This window comes from Amblyomma americanum, chromosome 10 (genome assembly GCF_052857255.1).
Source record: "Amblyomma americanum isolate KBUSLIRL-KWMA chromosome 10, ASM5285725v1, whole genome shotgun sequence".
NCBI lineage: Eukaryota > Metazoa > Arthropoda > Arachnida > Ixodida > Ixodidae > Amblyomma > Amblyomma americanum.
Genome location: NC_135506.1, coordinates 2,624,703 through 2,642,621, shown reverse-complemented (window position 1 = coordinate 2,642,621; position 17,919 = coordinate 2,624,703). Strand labels below are relative to the sequence as shown.

General features: G+C 50.6%; 1 protein-coding gene across 4 annotated transcripts in view; it reads left to right on the top strand.

Moving 5' to 3' along the window:
- LOC144107664 (A disintegrin and metalloproteinase with thrombospondin motifs like) overlaps positions 1–17,919 on the top strand; it is a 235,340-nt gene that overhangs the window by 69,721 nt on the left and 147,700 nt on the right. Inside the window, exon 1 of one of the 4 annotated variants that reach the window (XM_077640776.1) lies at positions 16,417–16,953. The exons of 2 other annotated variants lie outside the window; for them this stretch is intronic. The gene's annotated coding sequence lies outside the window, so the exon portion shown is untranslated. Of the gene's footprint in view, positions 1–16,416; positions 16,954–17,919 lie in introns of those variants that run through there. One more of the 4 variants, XM_077640775.1, reaches the window with a different exon arrangement.

Sequence of the window (17,919 nt, the reverse complement as noted above, 5' to 3'; positions counted from 1 at the left end):
CTGGACACGATAGACGGCATAAAGGGCAGGGACAGCCACCGGCGTCGCTTTCTTGCTCCTCTTCTTCCGTGTTTTTGTTTACGGCGCTGCTGCCTTGTTCGCGGCAGATGTTTGCACTTCCTGATCTTTGTCGCACTTCTTTATTTCTTTCCACGTTCTTACGAGAGCGCCGTCTCTCGGGGAGGTCTGGATAAGGAAGCGTTGGATCCCGTTAACGAAATGACGTTCCGAGCACGATCCAGCTAACCTTGACGTACAGAACAATAGGCCAATAATATGCCAGCTCGAAGCTGGTGGGAGTGTATCAATGCTGCCCGGTTGCTTTATAACCGGACACTGTGAACTAGTACCAGACATTGCTCTTGCTTTTCTGTCGATGCACTGTGTCCCCGACTGCTCCATTAAGATTCCATTCCGTTAGAGATATTCCTGTTACAGACAGCACCCCATTTAGAGACCGTCTGGCGAGGGTACAGAGGTCTCTGACTGGGCGCTGAAGTTAAGTCATGCGTTCGGTCAAAAGACACTTGCGACCGGAGCTTGAACCACTTGATGAGAAGCGAGGTGAATGTTTCCGTATTCCCAATCTGCACTCTGTTGGGATAAAACTAGGGGGAACGACACACAAGGGGATTGTGGCTATGAGCCTAACCTGCAAATGAAAATAATTCGGCGTCGGATGGCGCTCAATAATGGTGGTTAGTGACGCGTCTTGTGTTTGCCACCATTATTCAGACTTCGAATGCGGTAATGAGAAACAGAAAAGGTCGAGTGACTCGTGCGGCATAAAGTCAAACGAGCAAAAGACAGCGGGCCGCTTTAATAAGATACAACTTGAGAGAACAGCTGTTGATAACAATGGCACATGGCCCAGGGATTCCCGTATTACTCCGCTGACCAAGCGCAACAGGAAACGAAATCAGTTTAAATCAAACAATCCCGAGGTATCAAAATTGTTTAGCTTATGATTTTGTCTTTTGATATGCTTCTTGTCAAGGGAACAGGAAAAGTTTTAGCAACGGAAAACTTCTTTTCAGCGGCGGATTTCTGTGTGGTGATCATCAGTGACGGTGAAACTTCACCGCAGACTTGTGTAGTATCCGACTATAGTAAGTGATAATCAGAGATCGATTGTATGGCCATCTCAGCGAGAGACTCAGCAAGCGCACCAGCAGTCGGCCAGGGAGAGTTGACAGCGGATAGGCGGTAGATGTTATTTTCCCGCTACTGACGAGTCACGACAAGTGGGCCCTGTTGGGAGGAGCTTACGGAAGGAACTTAAGCCAGCCCCACACATTTCCATGACTCCTCAAGGCGGTCATTAGGCTGCGCTCTGATTTCGCGCCCTTCCCTTTCTTTGACTCCGTAATTTCGAAGAGCGTGGTTCACATAGCTTCGTGCATGACTTGTGTGGCAGAGCCAGGGAGCGATTGAGTGAGTGAGTGACGGGGGTGAGAGATTGAACTGAAAATTCCGCCTTGGCTATGGAAACTGTTAGTGGACATACACCTGCATATCAGCCTGTGAGTGTAGGGCGAGACTAAATAGCGATTGATGGAGGTAGCAAGCGCGCTATTAAACTCGATATCACATTTCAAAATGGACACTCCACTCGATTATAATCCGTGAAACATCGACTCGCTATAAGAGTGGTGGCAAAAGCCCGAATTAAGAAGGCGCAGGAAGTGGCCTTGTGAGTCGTCTGGTCGCTTTCATCGGAGGCTCCCATCCGGCATTAGGCCTGCTCCACGACGCGTGTCAGCACGGACCAGTGCCCCCTCCTTCGCACCACGCCACGAAAATAAGAAAGGCAAAAAAGAGATGTCGGCTTTCTCTTCTCGCGTCGTCGGTGCACTGGCTGCGTGAGCGCGCCTCCTCCGGCATTGACTGAAAGGCCTTTCCAACGACTCAGGCGACGCCGAACGCCTGCGCGAGCGCACACACCTTTCACGCTTCGTAAAGCGCCCTTAAAAGAAAATCGCTCCTCGATTGAACGGCGCTGGGGCGGCGATTTCCTCGAGGCACTGTCTCGCGGTTCCTGCGCCGGCTTGTCTCCGGGAAGAAGGGGTGGGGGAGGGAAGGGGGCGGAGAGGTGCGTTTCGCGCGGTTTCCCGCAGCAGCCACAAGAGCGGTGGTGGTAGGAGCGTGCACCAAATCGTGAGCACTGCTTCGCTGCCGGCTCTCTTCTTGCTGCAGCTGCTGTCGAGTGTGGCCAGCTGACAGCCTCGATTGCGTGAGGCGCTTAGAGGGGGAAAAAGGCGTCGACTCTCGAGCGAGCTATTAGCGCCCGGCACGACAGCGCAGAGCGTAACGGTGACCCGAGTGAAACGTACCGCTTCTTTGGTTCCGACCCGAGTTTGTTGCTTACGCGTCTCAATTCACGCACTGTGCCTGTTGGAGAGGGGAAGCTATAGTGCACCCAGAACAAAACGGTGCTCGCCGGTTCTGGCTGTGATGTTGCACGTGTGCTTCCCTTTTCGGTGTTCTCGTTGAGTGATTGCATCACCGGCATGGCAGGAGAGATTGCCCTCGTTAGTCAAACGTCTCATGTTTTTAACTGACACTGACATAAATGAACATTTTTGCGCCTGAATATTTCTCTCACTACCTCCTTCCGCGTAGACGCGAGAAGATAACGGTACAAGGTTAGCCCTAAGAAGTTTGTGCGCTGTCGTTTGTTGTCAGCAGTTTGTAATCTCGGCATGCCATATTCTTCGCCAGAATGGCAACTCCAGCTTTCAGTAAGAGAGCCCTTTCAGAGAGACAGCTGCTGAGGCCACTGAAACGACAAAAACCCCGATAGACGTACACACAACAGATGCAAGAGACAACACAGGGCGGCAGTATAAACAGAACATTTATTGACTCATTGCGAGGAGGAGGAGGAGGAAAAAACTTTATTTATATTTCATATCAAAATGCGTTATTAGCGGTCGCGGGCTGTCTTCTTCATCTTCCGATGAGTTATTGCAGCCCGTCTTAACAGGGTTGGGGCCCCTGGTCCAGGGCTCCACTGAGGTATGCCGCCAGGTAGACTCTCCGCACCAATCCGCGCTGGATGGCCGGGTCCTCGCTGGAGAGCATCCCCTCCCACTGTTTCGCACTCGGGTTTTTGTTTATTCCAGCTAGATCCTTGTTTTTCTGACACACCAACGTTATGTGCATTAACGTGGGTTTTTCTCCACACCACGGACATTTGCTGCTGTATTGTGTGGGATAGATTTTACTTAAGGTATTTAGATTGGGGAAAGTCCCGGTTTGCAGCAGCCTCCAGCCTACTGCATCTTGTTGGTGTATGCTATTATGGGGTGGCGGATATTTGAGTCGCGTTCCCCTGTGATAGTTTAGAATGTTTGAGTAGCTCAGGGGTACCGGGTCTGCTGCTGGGTACCAGGACACACCGGGATCGCCGGGAACGTAGAGGCAGATGGGATTGCTCGAGAGCACACAAACCGAGCCTCATTGCGAGGGTTTTTTAGGTAGAGCGCACGAGTAATACTGCAACCAGTCGCAAAGCAAGGGCGAAGAAACAATACCAAAATTAAGTCCCACAGCTTAAAGAACGACAACCCGCACGTGGAAGTGTTGAAATGAAAATTGAGAATAAACAACACATTTTGCTTATGGAAAGGATGGGTCTATAATATATCAGCGCGGAAAACAAGGAGAAACGAAAAACCTGACAACACGAGCCTATTCTGCCCTTCTAAGGGACGGAAAGAAAAATGCAAATTAAAATAATGTGAAAAAAGCAATATTAATTTTTGAGCGCCGTATCACTTCCAAGTGCGGGTTGTCATTTTTTAATCAAGCCGTGGAACTTGTTTTTATATAGTTTCTTCACCATCGTCTTGCGACTGGTTGTAGGATTTCCCGCGCGATCTGTTTATAAAAGCATTGATGTCATTCAATGAATGCTCACTTGATACAACCATCCTGTGTTGTCTCCTGCAACTGTGCTATGTCTTTTGTTTTTTTTTTTTAAGAGCGTTAGCTCTTACTCATCACGTTTCTTGATTTCTTGAGGTCTGCTACCACCTTCCTTCTGGGCGAAATTTTCCAAGTCCGACAAATTAAAGATGGCGGCCCCCGTAGTAAATCGATACAGCAACCCAATTGGTGATTGAGTGATGAGATGACGTCATTAGTATATCGAATTGGCAATTGAGTGGTGACGTCACTGATATATCCAATTGGTGATTGATTGCTGACGTCACTTATATATCCAAGATGTCGGCCAATAATTATCATATGGGAAAATAAACGCACAAATTCGTATTTCCATTGGTGTAGTTCACTTCAATCTCATTCATATCAATTCTAGTAAACCAAACAGCTAACGCTCGTTACTGTAACGTCTTCCAGGCGGTGGCGGAAACATTTTTTTTTTGGTCGTTTTGATGTCTTACCAACAGGCCGACTACTATGCCCTCCTAAGTTGAGGCCACGTTTTGTGTCTATGCGGTGTTGCCGTCGATGTCGTTAGCACAAAACACCAGTTGCAACGCGTCACTCTGACTGGTCAGAATGAAGTGACATAATATATGACGTCGCAATGTTGAGCCGCTCTAATTGCCTAGGATGTCAATCACTCATTGGTCCAAACAAAATGACTCGTGACGCCATTGTGTTCCATATGAATGGATGGATAAACGACCTTGCAGGACCACGCGTGTTTAGTACTCAGAGTTACAGAAGACTCCGACTGACATCTGCGTTGAACAGCAGTTCGGCTATCGATGGAATTCTCATTGCCACAAGGGTGCACACTTTGTGCTCTTGTAGACGGCCCAGTATTTTTGCTCACTCACTTCTTCAGCAATTAATTTCAAGCCAAGTGCAAGCCGTTGCAGCAAAGTGAGTCCTTGACCTCCAAGGTACTCCTTACGAACCGTGCGTGGCGGTATTTTATTACCCGGGGGAAAAAAAAAGAACCACCGGCACGATCGTCAATCCTCAGCACGTGGCGACAAACCGAGAAAAAAAAAAACAAAGCTGCGCCAGTAGAAAGCTACGACCAATAACATCACAATGAATCGGCAGAGGCATTCACAACGCCCCCAAGGAACACAGCCACCTAGCTACAAGATCGGCTCGAGTGGAGAGGGAGAGAGAGAAACCCGGGGGAGGGGGGGGGGAAGCTTGGCGAGCACTGCCGTTCGAGGCCAGCCTGCAGGCGTGTACACTGTGTGAACTAAGGTGCGCTGACAGAGTAATCGGGCGGGGTCCCCGCTGGTGGACACCGGAGGACGCAACCGCTGTCATCATCAGGCAGCCCGGGCACGTCCAACAGGATTTCGCGTTTTACGGAAAGGGACTCGACCCCCTACCAGGGGAGAAGACGTGCCTCCGAGCGGGACCACGCGTAGAAAAGAACGCAGGGACAGCAGCGACAGTGAGGGGAGAGAGTTGAAACTTGAAGACAAACACAACCAAGAGGAGAGCCCGTTCTTTCTATCTTCTTCCACCGCGCTCCACTTAGAATCCAAGCGCCCGTTGCGTGGAAAAACCGCCCGCACATCGGACGGGCATGCTCCCTCTCTCTCGCGCGCGCGCTTTCTCCTTGCGGAGTTCTTGCCCGAAGACGAATCGAACGCGGGCGGAATGGGGTGGACTCTTGTTGCTGCAGCTACGCACTACGGGCCGGCATCCGCCGCTGCTTCGCTGGGGCGCGCGCGTGCGTGCACGGCCGAAGAGGTCGCCGGGCGAAACTGTTGCTTTCCTGTTCTCCTTAAGTCTCGGGTGTTGTCACACAAGTGCCGATAAGCGAGCGACAGCTGCAAAGTCGTCTGGCCTAAAGACAGTCGGCCATCAGGTTGTCGCGTTATCGAGACGAATGCGTTGACTAGACTGTTCCACTTGTAAACGCTTGCGCACTGCTCTGCGACGCTGTGCACCGAGGTTGACGCCTCATTGCTTTCGCCTTAACCACGTTTCTCCGGAGCGAAGAACTAACTTAGTCGATATCCTTTTCATGAAAACGCATGCCATGGCACAAGAAAACCTCAGTGCAGGTATACTGATGGTATAATGAATTTGCAATGTCTATGTATGCATGGAACGAAACTACAGCCGCTTGTGGAGCTGGTCGGCGTGAGCCGTACTTCCCTCGTACGTGACTAGCTAAGCTAAACATATCTAGTCGCGTAGTAGACACTGCAAATGTGAACAGAAAACCGTAGACATTGCAAATAAATTTGAAACCAAACTAATGAAACTTTATGCCTTGGCTCGAATACGCTGCTACTGGATGTGTCTAAATAGAAAACTTCGTGTTCCTTGTGTTCCTATAGTTTGCAGTCTGTGTTTCATATAGCGGGGTGGCGAAATGACGACACCCTTATGTAGTTTTCTCTGTTTTTTGCTTGTGTAATTTCTTGTACATAATCGTGGTTTGAACCATTCTTGAATGCGGCAGCACTTCTATCGCGTATATCCTGTTTTGCAACATCCTCCGGCCAACAGTGTTGATAAACAAATAAAATAAATAAAACGAATATAACAATGTGCAAATAAGTATTCTGAAATCGTGAGGAGCAGTGTTAAATGTATTTCTGCAAGAAATTTACGTTCCCATTACTTGTCCATTCAGCGACGCATTCAGTCACCTCCCCTTACACGGTTAATTGTTGCTCCCATCACAACATTAGGGCATTTAAAAGAAGGATTGTAGAAGCGGTTTGGGTGACGATCTCAGGCATTGCAGAGGTGGTAGGCAATGCGCGGGTGCGAAGCTCCAGGGCGAGGGATCGTTGGCACCTCCACCACTTGTAATAAGAACACAGCACACTAATAGTACAGCACACACAGCACACACAGCACAGTAGTAAGAGCACAACGTCACGAACAAAAAGCGGTACCGTCTAGGCACAGATCACAGAGACCGCGTTCAGTACAGAGCACGCACGAGCGACCGAGCGTTCGGCGCTCGAGCTTCGCAGTGTTCGGCGCTTCTCGTTGTCTTCTTCGTTGAGCGCCAGCCTCTGAAGATTCTAAAGCTCGTGGCCAGTCTCACAATGGGTTTTTTTAACATCCGAAATCGACTCAGGCCATGAGGGACGCCGTAGTGAAGGTCTCCGGAAATTTCGACCAACTGGGGTTCTTTAACGTGCACTGACATCGCACAGTACACGCGCCTCTAGAATTCTGCCGCGGCCGGGATCTAACCCGCGTCTTTCGGGTCAGTAGCCGAGCGTCATAACCACTGAGCCGCCGCGGAGGCGGAAATGAATAAATAACAAAAATAACAAATCGTAATTACCCGTATACAGTCCGCATCCGGTGTATAGTACGCAGAGCTCGATTTTGGCTGAATATAAAAGCGTTTTTTTTTTTTTTTACTGAACTGTCCGCACCCGGTACATAGAATCGCGTTGGACATTTTGTGCTATATTCGACGCTACTGAAAAAAAAGATACTGTGTATTGCGCGCTTGTAGACTGTTCGCAAAGCGCAGAATTTTAACTTTTAAACAGCTATCGCCAGCTGGTTGCATACCGGTATGCGCAATATAAATGCAGCAAATTTTAAAACACACGACATAAATTTTCTATCAATTCAAAAATGTTAGGTGCATTTCACTTGAGTGGAACGTAGGGCTAGTTGGTAGCAGATCATCTTGTAAGCAGCGCACAACAAGGTGGACTTTCGATCGGTGATGATCGGCGCGTAAGAACACAGCATCAGCTCTATTACTTGACAAAGCATTCAGTTTTCTAGGCATTACGTGTATGTGTTTTTTTTTTGTTATATTTGCATTTTCAAACTACGTTTGGCATTTCAAGCAATATATACACGTGTTGCTACATTCCGCCAGTCTTCCAACCTTCTTTCACATTTGCCTCATGTGTCCACAGTCATGTTTAGTTTTGCCGCTTTTAAAGCGTGTGGCTAAAAGGGCAAAGCGCATTTTCATCAAAATCGGAGTTTTACAATTAACTTCAGTAGCTATTAGCGCTCATATACTAGTCCTGTTTCTCCTGTCCCGTCTTACTGTGCGCTGCTTACAAGATGGTTAGCGGCGTTCAACCGCCGCACATTAAAAGAACAGCTGACGGCCAACGCAGGACGGAAGTATACGACCACTAATTTTCAGAGTGTTGTCATGCCACATCACCTAGTGTGCAGTATAACTCGTCGCTTCCACTTAACAAACTTTAGGCCAACAATAATGCATACAATTTTCTTGGCATGGAATAGTCGGGCCAGTTAGTTCATGACACATGTAAATTGTAGCGCGACAGACGGGACAATAAGGAAGAGACACAAAAACGAGAGCTAGTGTTTGTGTCTTTTCCTTACTGTCCCGTCTGTCGCGCTGTCGCGCTGTTATCTATATTTGGCAAACAATTTTGCCATCAGTACGATTATTAGGACTTCCCTAAACTTCTGCGCATTTGCGCCGCAGGTACCACCAGGAAAGTGGCCAGCCACGCTCTAAAGCAACCGTTTGTGTGCCTAAAGCAACGCAATGAATGTGTGCTCTCAAATGCTCTTCTAATTTATTTCCTACTCTAATAATTATCCTTAGTTTGCGTATTCACAGCTGGCTTATAGGCATCTTTAGCAACACGTAAACCTGGTCCGAGTAAGGCACACAACCATATCTCGGCGCAACTGCACTGTGCACGAGGAAGTAGGTAGCTGTGATCATGCCCGTTGTCACCAAAGCCGCGCTGTAGCAAGCTATCAGGTCGAACTTAACAGTTTTCTAAAATTCTCTAACGACATGTAGCGCCGTAGTAATGTAGAAAACTCTAATCATTTCTGCTGTGTACGTCGTGGCTTTTTCTTCACCCACAATGACTGTGTTTAGTCTGGTAACTGTTAGAGAGGTTTAGCGCACCATGAAACTGTTTTTTCTAGAGTACTCAAGCTTTAGATACGACTACAAAGAACGTGTAAACAATTTCTAGAGCCAGATGCGTGGTGGCGCAGAAACATCTAAGCTTCAGCGCTTCATGGTTTGCTTAATCATTGTAAAAGTAAAAAATCCCCTCCCCCAAGGATCGAGTAGCTACACTTTTTGTTTTTTATTGCGTGCGTCCTGACCATTTCGAACTCACGCTATACAACCATGCTTACCATTAGAGAATGTTCGCACTCTAGGAAGCTCTAGTCACGGCGATGTATTTCTGCTTTACGGTCTGCCAAAACTCTGTGGAAGCAAATAAGGAGCCCCTCACTGAATGATGCACCAACATCACTCCAGCTCCGACTGCGGAGTCGCTGCCATCCCTTCAGGCGCACTCATGAGGAGGAGGAGCTCCGGGAATGCTTGGGGGGCGAGCCAGTCTCGCTGCCTCTCGCAACTCCCCGCACCGTCGCCGTCGTCCGAGTACTTCGACGCAAACCACCACCTTTCGACTAGGACGAAGAAGACGGCGGCCAAGAGCGACGCGGCGCATTCTGTGTGTGTGCGCGGGCGCAGAGAGCGCGGGGAGAATTTGATTCGTCAGCTCTGCGCGTGCAGCAGGAAATGGAACCAAGTTGGGGTGCGGACGTTGTCCGCTCCACATACTCCGCTCCTTTCTTCTTTTCCCGTCTTCCCCTGCTCCTCTCGCTGGCGCGTAAGACCGAAGCGAAAGGCTGCATATGCGGAAAATAGAAGAAATACAACGGCGATACGGACGAGTTAACCGCCGAGGACGGGTGGTTATAAACGAACACTAGTCGTAGTACCCCCTCTGTGCAGCAGGAGGAGTGTGTGTGTGTATGCGACCCAGTTCCGAAGTGTCCGCTGGGGTCGAAGGTGGCGAGGGAAGCTGACGAAAAGGCGTGGCTGCGGTGGCGGTGCTCCTGGGTGTTGTTCTGAAGTCGGTCGTGAAATGCGCCCAGGAAGTTGTAGCCGGAGCGCGTAGCCAGCACAGATGGCTTGACAATGTTAATCCTTAGGACTGAGCCCTGCAGCATGATCTCCCAGCAGAGGGAGCCTTTAAGCAGCCGAGCACTATCAAGAACACTGACCACAACACGCACATTGTAGGACCACACGAGGGGTCAGTTACACTTGATATACGCCTGGGTGCAATCGTATATGGTTGCAGTGGACCAGCCATAGAGTTTCCTCTAATCTTCTTACTTGAAAAAAAGAAAAAAGCTCTGATTTGCAGCTCAGGGGCTTCTAACAGGGCACAGGCACGATAAACAGTCACATACACCACTAGCGTACGAGCTAGCGGCAAAGACTAACACGTTCATTTTCTACTTGCATGGCTTCAGCTCAAGAGCGCGAGCAAATAACTTTCACGTGTAACAAAAAAAATAATCATGAAGAGGAAGCGACGCGCTAAATGAAATAATAATTGACACTTGCGTGAGCGCAAAAACTTCACACTCATCCCGTAAGATTTGATTTCGTGAAGAGCCTAAAAACCGGAACGACCAATAGAAGAGACAACACGCAGACCGAGGTAAGAATGAATGCGGAAGAACGCGACGTTCAGTCGCTCACCTGCACCGCTTCACAGACCATCTGATGGGCGCAACCCCGGATTTGTTAAGTTGCAGTCACAATCGATGCACATGAAACGCACAGAAGTGCTGGCTTAATTAATGCTCATTTTCTCTCGCTGCGCAAAGCCTTGTTTATACGTTCACAGGCCACACAGGGTGTACTCCGTGCACTTTATGGGAGAGGCACCCGGGAAGCTTAGCTAAAAGATGACGAAGACTCTCCCCATCCCTCCGGTACTATATGCGCTATTTCAGCGACACCATAAGTGCCTTACTATTACATGTCCAAACAGCAAATTTACACTGTGGGCTTTGGACCTGTGACCAAGACTGTAGAATCACCTTTCAGTGCAATCCAGCTGTAACGCTTAAAGAACCCGCACTGCGAAATTTTGGTGACGGGTTCTCAAAACAACGCGACAGGAGCCTGCAGCGTTTTGACTACCTCTTGCACACTTTAGGAGAGTATCAACCATATGGCCTCAGCCAGATCACCACCGATTTCGATTCAGCACCACCTATGTATATGAAGCGCACTCCAGCGCTGCCGAGGCCAAGCTGTTTAGCCTTTGGCACAAAACAGCCCTCGAGGTATATTCTTCGGCGAAGATTTTCTTCCAACATCATCTGTCCTCGTGACAGCTTAAGCTGCCAAAACAAACACGCTGAACAGCCGTATTCTGTTACGACTTTTTCCCTCCCCTGTGCGGCACTTCCTCTTTTCTGCCAAACCAGCTCATAAGAGTCTGCAGGTATGCCGTCAGCAGATATCTACAGAATCGATAACATACACGGCGGAACACGCGTGTAGCTCCAGTCTTGATGCTCACGTGGCGGCTGAAAACTCGTTTGTCGACTGCCCTCTACTCAAAGCTCGACTTCGAAACAATGCATAACAAGGCGTTGGTTCTTTAAAGCCAAGTAATAAATGTCACTATGGTGGAGCAAATGCCGACAGAAATGCGATAGTCGCGCTTCAGCAACCCTTACTTCAATCCCTTTTAAGCAAGGTCCTCTCTATCTTTCCACTGACCGTTTTCTTAGCAGACGTGCTATTGACGGAAAGCAAAGTTGTGTTCAGACAGCAGCTGTGGAAATGCTTTCGAGACCCGTCACAAATTCCGATTCATGTCTCCCCATTGGCCAGCGCGCAGGATGACATCAATTGTTATGCAGACGTCAAGGAAGCTCTGGCCCCCTCGGTATGGTCAGGGAACTTTTATTTTTGTTTCTTTTCATAGCATTTTAGCGTCTGTAATATAACGCTGGCGGAACATGCAGTACAATGCAATTTCTTGGGCTGCCAGACCTAACTACTGCACTGCAACCCTGGTCTGGCGTATGGCGGTCACGTACCGCACCGACTGAATCGTTTTGTTATTGAGCCGCGCACTGAAGTTGTGCATTAACATACTCTATATTCTGACTCTGGCAGAAAAGTTAGAGCTTTGCCCTAGTTTTATGTTTTCGGCTTTAAACATGCCGCCCAAGTCCATCTCCATTTCTTATTTTCGCTAGGATTTGTATTAACTAAAGTGCGAATATGCATTTCGTGTTTCTTATAAAGTCTGAGTATAGGTATTTATTCAGGTTGATTCAACACAGCTTCCCTTTGGAGTTCAGGTACAGTCCTCAGTCGTTTTTACTGTCGTTTCCTCTGTGTCGTCTTTCCTGTAAAAAAAAAAAAAGTCCACATTTTGGCCGCCCACAGTATACGGGGCAGACTAAACACTGAACGACTTCGCAACGGCAGCGATCAGCGCACCGAAGCCGGCAGCACAGCAGCCAGCCAGGCTGGCAGCACAGTCGTGCAACGCAACCAAGGACGAAAGGCGGAACCGACGAACCGCGCGAAGGAAACAGCGCACACTCACGACCGCCCGTTTTCCACACGCCTGGCACACGGCAGCACTGAGTGCGCGCAAGCAAATCCCGCCACAGGGAGAGACAAATGGACGACGCGTTTAACATACAAATGAACGCGGTGCTTGTTAGAGCTGCGGGGAAAGGACGCGAGGGAACGAAATATGCATTTTCCAAGGTTTATGGTCGCCGCCACAGGAAGCGTTCACTGCAGTTGCACGCCCTGCAGGGTTCTTATCAATCACGGCCAAAGCGGCAAGTGCATGGTAGGCGTACAAGCGTATTCGGTGGTGGCGCCTGCAGCCTCTGACTTCTATCTATAGCTCGCCAGTGAGTGCATACGCTCCACTGCTACACCGCATACGCATTCGACTCCAGTGTCGATGTTATGAACGGGCCGCCATCGTCGCCTTAGTGCTGCTCACCAATAACTTGGTGGCGCTTCTGGCCTCTTGTTCTGTCGAAAATACGACTTCGAAAGGTAGGTGGATGGCCTCCAAAGTACGGGAGCAAAGCGTACGTGGCACCACTGGGACCCAGCGGGTGCCGTCAGGGTAGCAAATGTAGCGGCAGAGCAGGCCATTCTCGAGTTTGAGCTGGTGAAGCTCCCTACGCAGCGTAGCGTTAGGAGGGTAGGAAGGACCGATGAGACGGTCCATTATGGAGCGGCAATATTTTACGTCACGTTCATCTGATGCAAGGGCGTGTAGATCGTCAGATGCGACGCAGGGGAGGGCGGCGAGGTGCAGAACGGCTGAGGACGATGCGGCCTCGCAGTGGCAGCAGGTGCTGTAGAAGAGCGACACGAAGACTCCGGAAACGGACAACGAGAAAGGGCATCGGCGTCTTGGTGCGTGCGACCCGACTTGTAGATGACGCCGAAAGTGTACTCTCTGAGACGATGAACCCAACTGCCAAGGTATCCGGTCAACTTTTTGAGGATGGACAACAAGCACAAAGCGTGATGGTCCGTGACGACCGTGAAGTGGCGACCGCAAAGGTAAAGGCGGAATTTATGAACTGCCCAAACGACGGCAAGACATCCTTGTTCACTGATAGTGTCGTTGCGTTGTGTAGGTGCCCGAGGGCGGCTGGCGAACGCAATTACTCTTTCGCGTAAAATGATTTCTGCGCTGAGCGTGTGTTCTGAGTCGGCCAGAGGAAATCGATGAAATGGGCCGGGAATTCAAAATACCAGCGGTAATTCTTGATGTGCAACGCCACGCAGCGTGACGGTAGCTGTGCAAGTGACCAGCGCTTGCCCAGATTTTCTGCGCTTGTTCGCTGTTCACGCGTCCTGGAGACAAGGTTGTCCCTACATCACGAGATGTACGCAAGAAATTACCGGCAACTTTTGATTGCCTTTTTGTTCGCCTCCTCGGCAACCAAGTGTTGTTGAAATAAATCTGAATCTGAATCTGAAAATGTGTAGTCTCTAGTTGGCAGGCAGAAGGCGCGGTGTCCACCGCCACAACCTTCCTGCGTTTGCGAGCAAGAAAAGTAAAGGCATCCTTGCGCGGATTCCGCCTGCACACATTTGGGCGGCGCAGCAGTTAGGGGAAGCGCTGGTCGCATGAGCGGCGACGGGGCTCCAGAATAGTTTCAAAGAAACACTTGCACGCATGCTCCACTGATTGCTCGGCGTGTTGTGCAGCCGCGGCTCCTCCTAGAGAGAGCACCTCTTCCTCTCCAGACGGGGGAGACTGAGTGCAAACAGAGTCGCCGATTTCCCTTCTGTCGGTCCCTTCTCTTCGCAAGCAGCAAATGCCTCTCTGCTCTGTGCGTCCTCCAGCCAACACTGTGAACTCGTGTGTCAGATGTTTGAGCCTTACAACACGAGCAAAGGTTCGGGATGTTTATTCCCAACTCTTCAGAAATGACTAATCGAGTCCTCTCATTCGCGCATTTCTCAAAGGTTAATAAATGAGAAGTTCCCTAGTCACGTGTGCTGCAAGAGCCGCACGCTGTAGCGATAACCTGGTTCTGCTGCGCTCGATGTGAGGTGATTTCTTCTGGCACATACGCAAAAATAATTACTTTGCTGTCTATCTCGTGGTCGAGAGTAGGCGTAAGCATGATATGTACTGCAAGAAAGGCGTGCGCATTCTAGGGCGCTTCGTAGATGTCAGTCGCACTCAAACCAACTCCTGTGGCTCTTGGATTGGTCTTTGGATTGGATTGGAGAAAACATTTTATTTGGAAACTTAGAGTTACTAAGCGCAGCGGAGAAATATGAGTCAGAGTGCGAGGGACAACAGGTTAGAACACGCTGCCCGAGTAGCTGCATGCGGCGAAGGCGCAGTGTTGTAAAGGCATCGGCGATAGGCTGCTTGCGCCGGCACTGGGGCCCAAGCTTTTTCCCTGCCGGATGCCATCCCGAGGAAAAGTTCCGCGTTTTCGACTTGATGTTCGGCCGCAGGTTATCCGCAGTTTCCGCACGATGTCCTCCTGAATTCATCGCGAAAGGCATTTCATGCTTAGGAAGACAATTACGTGCTCATGTTTCCCCAGGTGTAAAATTCAGAACGTTCAATAATCAATTAATAAATGAATGAATGCTTTCCCTTCCGCATTTCTGTTTATTTTATACACTTGCTTATGCCAGCCAATTATAACGACATATTTGCCGAGGTGCACTGCAGTGCGGCACTACAACCAATAGCTAGCGAAAGATACACGTGTTATCTCCGCCAGTCCGAGCATTGCATACCGTCGAGAAAAACGTCGCGTGTAAATGTGTTTAATTTGAGTCGCTGCTGTGTCCAAAGATGTCTTTCGTAATTCGATAAGAACTCCTTGGCAGACATGCCTAAAGCTGGCACACTGAGCTGGGAATTCTCTTCAAACGGCGTCATAAATTTCCTTGTGCTCACGTATAGTGAATGATGCCAGATCTAAATAGAGGAGGCGAGGGGTGCGGCTGGCCGGCCCGCTGATATATAAGTGGGATGGAAAAACCGAGTTGGGCCCAATCGCTGTTTGCGCAGGCACATGCACCAAAAATAGAAACCCATTTTTCGCGCGGTCAACACAACGAAAAGTCCGTACAATGCAACGCCGTTTGATGGTGTCCACTAGGTTGAAGTTTGTCCCCAAGCTTGCCCGGCGCCGTATTGACTTCAACTAAAGCCTTGACAGTCGCATCCTTGCCACCAGATATTAACCTCCAATGTGTTCGACATATAGTGGGCCTTATCGCTGAGTGCATGGTCCTCATGACTCAATACGCTAGTAGTGGCAGTGAAAAGCTGTTAACACCGCGCCCTCTTCCGGCGTATGCAGGAGGAAACTACTTTGTTCGTGACGCGGACACACTTATGGAAAGACCGATCCAGCTTATTCATTTCGGCCTGACGGCCAAAGAGTACTCCTGTTACACCCACGTAGCATCCGAAGACACAGGAGGAAAATCCGGTACGTCCTGCGCTGTCAGAGGACGTGCCCGCTAACGTGTCGGACCAGAATCGCATGATACGGATGCCATGACGTCATGCGGACCTCAGGCTCTTCTGCGAAAGGGAGTGTCCTACCCAGTAGAGCTTCAGTGGTTTCAGTACACTCCCAACTCCAAGAAGCTGAGCGGCGGGAGCCGACAGACAGACACACCAAGAGGAAAGCCGACCGAGAAACACACGCGTCGCTCACTGTGACCAAACTAAGTTCCAGCAAGCGTCTGATTCGATTTCGTCAATACGTCCATCGATCCACGGACCGATCCACTTCCCGGTTTACAAGAGCGCAGCGCCACTCGGCACGCGAGCGAGAAAGAGGGTGGGTGTTGGTTTCACAGCACGCGTGCCGTGTAAGAAAGCGCAGCCCGGAGCAAAGCGCCGCGGGGGAGCTCCTCACGCGGCGTCCGTACGCACCGGTCTTCCTCGGCGGGCCACGCCGAAACGTCCGAGGGCCAGCGAAAGTCCTCCGCACATGTCGTCGTCGTGCGCCGTTGCGTCCGCTGGACGGAGAGGGAAAGACAAAAAAGATGCACGCACACGGGGTGGGGGTGGAGGAGGGAAAGGTGAGGTGAGGTCCGCTGAGCAAAGCACTTTCTTCGGTTCAGTTGGGAGAGGAGGGAGTGTGGAAAGGGGAGACCGCACGCACGCACACCGGCGGCGCGGTTGCTGCTGGACGGGTTACCGCCGCTCGAAGGGAGGAAAGGCGGCGCCAGTGAAAGTACCGCCGCCGCCGCCAAAGCACCGAAGTGGGTCAGCGAGACGTCAGGCCGTTGCAGCCGCTGGAAGACGCCGACGACTAGACCAGATCGGCCGCGCGCTCGCTGCCGACGCCGCCGTCGCCGCTGCTGTCTGTGTGTTGTTGGTGCGGGAGGAGAGAGCGCGCGGAGAAAGCACGACCTCGGAGTACCCCGTAGCGCGCGCGCCGGCGGCCGACAGCAGCGGCGGGAGGGACGATAGTGCTCTGCAGCCGACGGAGAGAGCCCTGCGCGCTGCCGCCGCCGCCACGACCCCGCAGTGGTTTCGGTCGTCGCCGCCGCGATGGGTGCTGAGCACCGACGCCTCAGCAGTGCCCGCTGGATAATATGATTCCCCGGAGCGGATTGCACGCGCACGGAGCCGTCGGCACGGAGCACCAACACCGACAACTGGGACCGCAGCCGCCGCCGCCCACGCGGTGCCCGGGGTGAGTGGTGGAGGAGGAGTCCTCCGCGGTAACGTAAGGATGGACGCGCTCTTCGCGTTGTTGACGTTAGTCCGCCATTCTATGAGCAGAGGAAACCAGGCGCGCACGGAAGCCTCGAACGCCGAGGTGACATGTCGAAGCTGTCACTACGGCCACAGCCGGCTGTGGTGCCTGTGCGTACTCCTACCTCGGTGGCCCTGTCAGCTGCCCTGGTCGCAACACAGCTTTGGCGTGCAGTAGTTCCGGCGTTCATCGATACCCCTCTCCCCCATAAAGAAAATAGACAAGAAAAGAAAAAGGGAAAGAGCGTTGGTTGGTTATATCGCATGATCTTTTTCAAACACCGTTCATTACTGCTAATACCATCCGCCATTGGCAAGCGTGGAGTGCGGTTCATGACGCGGGGCGAAAGTACGAATGGAGAGTCGAAGTGAGGGAACACACACGGTGCTCCATTCCGTCTTTGATATCAGCTGCAATAGATCTAGCTTGTAAAGCAAAACAAAAAAATAGCGTCGCTTTTCATGACAGTGCTGAAGCGACGAGATTTTCCTGTAACCAGCACCGTAGCTATCGGGGCGCTTCGTCCTCGGCGGGTGCTGAAGTGCCGAGGAAGGGTGTCTCTTCTTTTTTTTTCGTGCACATCAGAAAGCGCCCATAGCCGCCAGGAGCCACGCAATTCACGTTAAAGGAACGACCGGTTATAAAACATCCCTTTGCAATTCTGGAGCGCTCCTTTTCACGTTTGTTCATACCCGAGTCTTTTGTGCCAGGGAGGCTAAGTTGGTATAGGCAGTGCATCGCTGACAGGACGGCGTGATGAATAAATTTTCATCTCTATAGTCTCCGAGCGTTTTCCCTGTATAGACATAATTAAGGTACCTCAAACTGCCATGTCTGTAACGACATTTAAGCAATTGGTTCCAATGAACAAAGGGAAAGAGACGTGCGAGCTTCTCGTCGGTG